The 6,941-nt window shown below is 40.4% G+C and overlaps 1 long non-coding RNA gene across 1 annotated transcript; it reads left to right on the top strand.

Moving 5' to 3' along the window:
• On the top strand, window positions 5,511–6,366 carry LOC110267769. Its single transcript, XR_002355676.1, has 3 exons — window positions 5,511–5,816; window positions 5,916–5,983; window positions 6,067–6,366. It is a non-coding gene; the product is annotated as an uncharacterized LOC110267769 (long non-coding RNA).

The raw sequence follows: 6,941 nt of genomic DNA, 5'->3' as shown, positions 1-6,941 counted from the left end.
TTTAGCCGGTTTGGTGTTCCAAGGACACTCATTAGTGATGGTGGAAGCCACTTCTGTAACAGACAGTTGGACTCTCTTCTGCATAGATATGGAGTTCGTCATAAAGTGGCAACCCCCTATCACCCTCAGACAAGTGGACAGGTTGAAGTTTCCAACAGGGAACTTAAGAGGATTCTAGAGAAGACCGTCAGTGTTTCAAGAAAGGACTGGTCTAGGAAGCTTGATGATGCTCTCTGGGCATACCGGACAACTTACAAGACTCCTATTGGCATGTCCCCTTATCAGTTAGTCTATGGCAAAGCCTGTCACTTGCCAGTTGAGTTGGAGCATAAAGCTTAATGGGCAATCAGGTACCTGAATCTTGATTCAGAAGCTGCAGGAATTAAGCGGATGCTTCAGTTGAATGAGCTTGATGAATTCAGATATTCAGCCTCTGAGAATACCAAGCTCTATAAGGAGAGAACCAAGCTACTGCATGACAAGAAGATTGCCATCAGAATCTTTGGGCCAGGAAAGAGAGTGCTTCTATATAATTCAAGGCTCAAATTCTTTCCCAGGAAGTTGAAATCCCAGTGGTCAGGACCGTTTGTGGTTACCAGAGCTTCACCATATGGTCATGTGGAAATACAAGAAGAGAATTCTGATAGGAAGTTTACAGTGAATGGCCAGAGGTTGAAGCACTATCTTGGAGGCGAGATTGATCGCCAGAGGTCCACTCATCTGCTGAACTAGCAGAACTGACCGTCAAGCTAGTGACGTTAAAGAAGCGCTTGTCGGGAGGCAACCCGATAAATTCGTATCCTTAGCTATCTTTAGTAGTAGTATTTTTCTTCCCTATTTGATTTTTACTAAGTTTTTACTGTTTTTCAGATCATGCAGCTATCTTAGAACAGGAGCCGGACAATTCTCTCAAAAAAAAAAGGCACACGACGCGCAAGCGTCGCTGACGCGTACGCGTCAGATGGGTGTGCATGAAAAATAAAAATGACCAGAGGGTTGAGCGGGAGTAGAGCTGGAAGCATGCTAGAAGCACAAACCGCATCACGCGTGCGCGTCATTTGTACTTTTCGCCTTCAACGCGTGCGCGTCACTAACGCATACGCGTGACCCTGAACTTCAACGTAAATATGCGTTTGGGCAGAAAGTTATGCTGGTTTGGGGCTGAAAGTGTGCTAGAGGAAAAAATTTGATCACGCGCACGCGTCCCTGACGCGTGCGCGTCATCTGTAAAAATGGCCATCCACACGTGCGCGTGAATGACGCGCACGCGTTGTATGAAAATATTGATCCCAAAGACACGCGAACAGAGGGTTGCGCATGCACGCGGCTGGCTTCACACGAATCGCACAAAACCCAGGGCACGCGGACGCGTGCCTGACGCTTACGCGTCATTAAGAAAAATGCGCGACCCACGCGTATGCATGCCGTACGCGTACGCGTCGCCTGCGCTGCACAATTACACTAGTTTGCCGCCCAGCTTTAATTTTCTTTTTCTCTCTCCCAATCCTAATTCTCTCTTGTTCTTTTATCCTTTTATTCTTATTTCTGTATAATAATTGTTTCTTTTTATTTTCAGTTCTTCTTTGCTTGAGGACAAGCAAACCTTTAAGTTTGGTGTTGACGCTTCGCTTATAGGTTTTCTGTCTATTCTTATGGCACCAAAGGTAGGCGAATCATCTTCACAAAGGAGCACAACTTGAAGAATAAAACGACCGCTCGGATAACTAAGGTGGTTGAGTTCCTTTCATTTTTTTCCTTCCCGCTTTTAATATGTTATGTTTCGGTTTTCTGCTACTTTGTTTTGTTTATTGCATGATCCTTTATTAGTAGATTCATAGGTTCTAGTTTAATTTTCTGTTAAGTGCTTTAATTCTGAAAGATGTCTCATGTATTGCCCACTGAGCTTGAAATCAAAAAGAAAGAAGAACAGATGTAGTGCATGAGAATTTGAGTTTAATTTTTAGAGTAGTCTCATTTATTCAAATGTGGTGGTATTTTCTGTGATTCTGAATGCATGACTTGAACAGTGCATATTTTTTATAGTGAAGTTTATGAATGTTAAAATTGTTGGCTCTTGAAAGAATGATGAAAAAAAGAGAAATGTTATTGATAATCTGAAACGCAAGAAAAAGCAGTGAAAAACACGAAGCTTGAAAAAAAATATAAAAAAAAGGATCCAAGACTTTGAGCATTAATGGATAGGAAGGCCCAAAGGAATAAAATCCTGGCCTAAGCGGCTAAATCAAGCTGTCCCTAACCATGTGCTTGTGGCGTGAATGTGTCAAGTGAAAAGCTTGAGACTGAGCGGTTAAAGTCGTGATCTAAAGCAAAAACGAGTGTGCTTAAGAACTCTGGGCACCTCTAACTGGGGACTCTAGCAAAGCTGAGTCACAATCAAAAAGGTTCACCCAGTTATGTGTGTGTGGCAGTTATGTATCCGGTGGTAATACTGGAAAACAAAATGCTTAGGGTCACGACCAAGACTCATAAAGTAGCTGTGTTCAAGAATCAACATACTGAACTAGGAGAATCAATAACACTATCTGAATTCTGAGTTCCTATGGATGCCAATCATTCTGAACTTCAAAAGATAAAGTGAGATGCCAAAAATATTCAGGATTGCAGGTGTAAACCCCACTATAAGAAGAGGCATGAGCTTAATCGAACTCTCATTCTCATGCAAATTCACATCCTAAGCTTATATTAGTTTTGGTTGCTTGAGGACAAGCAACAGTTCAAGTTTGGTGTTGTGATGCGTGAGCATCCTTCCTATCTTTTCCTAGTAAATTTGCATCTAATTTATTGAATTTAATAAAGAATTAATTATCTTTTAGCCAATATGGATGCTACTTTGAGTCTTTTGCAATTTTGTTTATTTTAGGTAGCATTCGGCGGAATTTGATGGAGTTTCTGCAGCACAAGAATCAAAGGAGATGGCAGCGAGGAGCGACGCGTACGCGTGACTGACGCGTACGCATGATTTGGAGCTTTTCATGGCGACGCGTGCGAGTGACTGACGCGTACGCGTGATTTGAAGATTTGCACAGCGACGCGTGCGCGTGACCGACGCGTCCGCGTGACTCGCGAAAAAGACCATCGACGCGTACGCGTGACTGACGCGTACGCACGACATGCGCCACGTGCAGAAAATGCAGAAAAACGCTGGGGGCGATTTCTGGGCTATTCTAACTCAGTTTTCAGCCCAGAAAACACAGATTAGAAGCTGCAGAATGGACAAAACATGTGGTCCCCACCCATCAACTGAAGACTTGTCAATTAAATTCAAATTTAAATTCAAATATTATTTTGAGGAAAAGATATTATTCTATTTTTAGATAATAGGTTTTAAATTATTAGGATTAGTTATAAAAAGGATCCCAATTAGTTAACAGGGGGATTGGACTTCAACATAATTCATAATTTACAATCCTAGTTTTCTACTCTGAACCATGAGCAACTAAACCTCCACTGTTAAGGTTAGGAGCTCTGTCTATTTATATGGATTGATTTTATTGCTTTTTCTATTTTAATTTATGCATGGATTTATAATATAAGAATTGTTTTTGCTCTTCATCTTATGAATTTGGGTGGAACGAAAGTATGACCCTCTTTCTATTTGAGTTCTTGTATAACTTGAAAAAGCTCTTTACTTGAACAACAGCTTGAAAACATATTCTCCTAAATTTTAATTATCTGGATTTAACGGGATACGTGACATATAATCCTTTTATTTTTGGATAATTAGAGTTTTTGTGGCATATAAACTGGAATTTGATCATGTAGCTTCTAATTGGAATTAATTGACCAAGAAATTGGCAGTTAATGAATTTTAGAGGAAACTAGTAAGGTTTAAGGAATTAGGGTCTAGTCACATATAGTTTGCCATAAATTAAATCCTACATAATTAAAATAGTTAGTAAGAAAAGTTAATCCGGAAAAATAGATAACTATGAAGCCTTAACTATCTTCTCCATATTTTATTCCCAAATTAATCATTTTTCTGTCTACTTTTTAATGCTCTTTGAATATTCAACACTATTTTCTATTTGTCTAACTAAGCCTATCAAATACTATTGTTGTTTAATCTATCAATCCTCGTGGGATCGACCCTTACTCACGTAAGGTATTACTTGGTACGACCCGGTGCACTTGCCGGTTAGTTTGTGGACTTTAAATTCCACACCAATCATCATCACTATGAACCACCATAACAACAAAATAAATCTGTCTTATCATCATCACCATGGTTACACCATAAATCTAACCACAAAATAAATTAACAATCCAGCAACAACAACATCCACAAAATTAGCAACAACATAAATTAAAAAAATTAAAAAGAAAGAACTCATGTATATGTTCTTCAAAAATTAAAAAAAAGGACTAAGAAGAGAGAAAGAGAGCCACAGTGTCTTTTTCTTTCATTTTCTGTCTCTGCCATTTACTTCTCACCCTCAACACTCCTCCCACCTCCACCACACCACTGCCTTAGACCTTTCTTTTCCACAGACAGTACCATGCCTTAGCCAAAATCCTTTTGTTTTTTCCTCTATTGGCATTCCCGTTCTATTCGCAACAGCCCCCTCCCAGAGTCGTTCCCTCATTTCTCAATCTCGTAACATTCTTCTCAAAAAACGCTTCCAATTCATCGTTTAATTCTGCCGTGGAACTGTCTTCGACGACTACCGCATTTTTGGGCAGAATGAAGACCAGATCGGCAACAACTCATCAAACGTCTCCCTCCTCTACCGCATCGTTCGTAGCGCCGCCACCATCTATTGTGGCTCCTCCTCCGACAGCAGCAATGACCGCCTATGATTCAAGCTTTTGAAGAAATTTTTACTGGATGGTCTCTTTATTTTGTGATTCTTTAATTTGTGTGTGATTCAATCTTTGTTTCTGTGATAATGATGATGGTGATGGTAATGAGAAGAAGATGAGTGGGGTTAGTGGTCAGGGAGAGTAAGAGTTTGGGACAAAGAGAGAGAGCAAGAGGTTCGGTGATGATGATGAAGGGGGTTAGGGGTTAGTGATGAGGGAGAGAAGGAGACGGGAAGAAAGAGAGAGAGAGAGAAAGAAGCTCGGTTATGATGATGAAGCCTTAAAGGGGGGTTGGGGGTTAGTGGGGAAGGGAAGGTTTTTTTTAGAGGGCAAAATCGTCTTAAAAATATTATTTATGGACAAAAGGATGATTTTAATAACAAAAAAAAGGTCGAGGACGAATTTAATTTTCACCCCAAATCTTAGGGACGAAAAAAGTATTTAACCATAACCAATATATCACATAATAGATAATACCGCAAGAGTTTCATATATATATATATATCAAAAAAGTGTAAGGGCACCAGGCCCACAAAAAAAAAAAACTACAAAACTAAAGGTTATTGGGGCAAAAAACCCCTTTTACATCATCTCTCATTAAACTAACTAAATCTAACGGGGGAGCATCTAAAAAGTGAAAAGTCTCCGTGAACTTGATGCTACTGCACGCTAGCCAGTGTGCGCACTGATTGGCTTCTCTTCCAATATGAATAAAAGCAATTTTCCAAGGTCTACGAAGGATTTTGTAAACCCCCTTTGCATCTACTTCCACCTCCACTCTTCTCATTTCCAAGTCTGTCGTCATGTGAAGGCCATGGAGGACACCCCACAACTCAGCTTGCACTGGTTGGCATCTTCTAAAATTCGCTCGAAAACCCCCAATCCACTCCCCATTATGGGTTCGAAGAAGACTTCCGCACCCAACCTTCATTGTTCTTTCTTGTGATGTGCCATCAATATTCAATTTAACCCACCCTTTTTGGGCGGGCTCCAATGTAAGTTTTTCCTACTTTGAGCTGTTTCAATAGATAGAAGCGTGCCTTTCTGATGAGCTCTCTTATACTCCTTAGCTTTTCCCCTTATGATTGAAATAGGATTCACTGGGCGGAGGAAACTTGGATTGTGAACCTCTTCATTTCGCCACTTCCAAAGTCAGTAGCAGGTTAGCACAAATTCGTCAATCCAATTGTGCTCAGAGCTTTTGTCCATGTCATTGCTAAAGTTTGTTTATATCCATAACTCCAGAGGCATTGTGAAAAAGAGAGCAATAGCATTTGGGTGTACTAATTTGGCCCAGATCCTACATGCGCTAGGACAGTCTCGCAGCACGTGGAGGATCGATTCTTTCACTTAGGGACAATTATGATAGTAAGAAGAAGTTTCCATCATTCTAGCTTTTCTATCTGCTGTCATCAGCCTTCCATGATTCATGAGCCACAAAAAGGTACGCACTCTTTCTGGGCCTTTCCATTTCCATGTTGCTTTCCAAATTTTGTTATTTTCACCTTGCTAGCTAGTTAGGCTCTTGTATGCAGTTGCAATAGAAAAAACTCCATTTGCTGTATATTTCCACCCAATAGTGTCTTTTCATTTTTGGGGTTGTGGCGGCTCTGTCTTTCTTATTTCCTCTATTAGATTCTGTGGGAGAAAAGGTTCCAAAATATTGAGCTGCCATTGATTATCTATATTTGCACAAAGCCTCCAATCGTGTACTGATCCCACTCTCTTGGAATGTCTTGTAAGATGTTTTCTCTAAGAGGTTCCTCTCTTGATAGCCAAATGTCATCGTAGAATCGAATTGTTTTACCATCACCTACGATCCACTTACAGTGCTGCTTCATTCTAGCCCAGGCTCTCTGCAGTTCCCTCCAAAAAGGAGAGCTTTTATTACTGCTGTTTATATTCTCCAGCCCATCCAACATTCCCTGCTTATCGTGAGTAACCACTTGTGTCCATAGAGTTTCCTGTTCCGTGAACAGTCTCCATAGAATTTTCATAATAAATGCTTCATTCATCTCATGTAGCTTTCTAAAACTCAGCCCTCCTTGTTGTTTTGGTTGGCACAGCGTCTCCCACCCGATGTGATGAAATTTTTTTGAGATTGATTATCCCCCCAAACG

This window comes from Arachis ipaensis, chromosome B10 (genome assembly GCF_000816755.2).
Source record: "Arachis ipaensis cultivar K30076 chromosome B10, Araip1.1, whole genome shotgun sequence".
Taxonomy (NCBI): domain Eukaryota; kingdom Viridiplantae; phylum Streptophyta; class Magnoliopsida; order Fabales; family Fabaceae; genus Arachis; species Arachis ipaensis.
The sequence above is the reverse complement of the archived record's forward strand: the minus strand, read 5'-3'. Positions and strand labels throughout refer to the sequence as shown.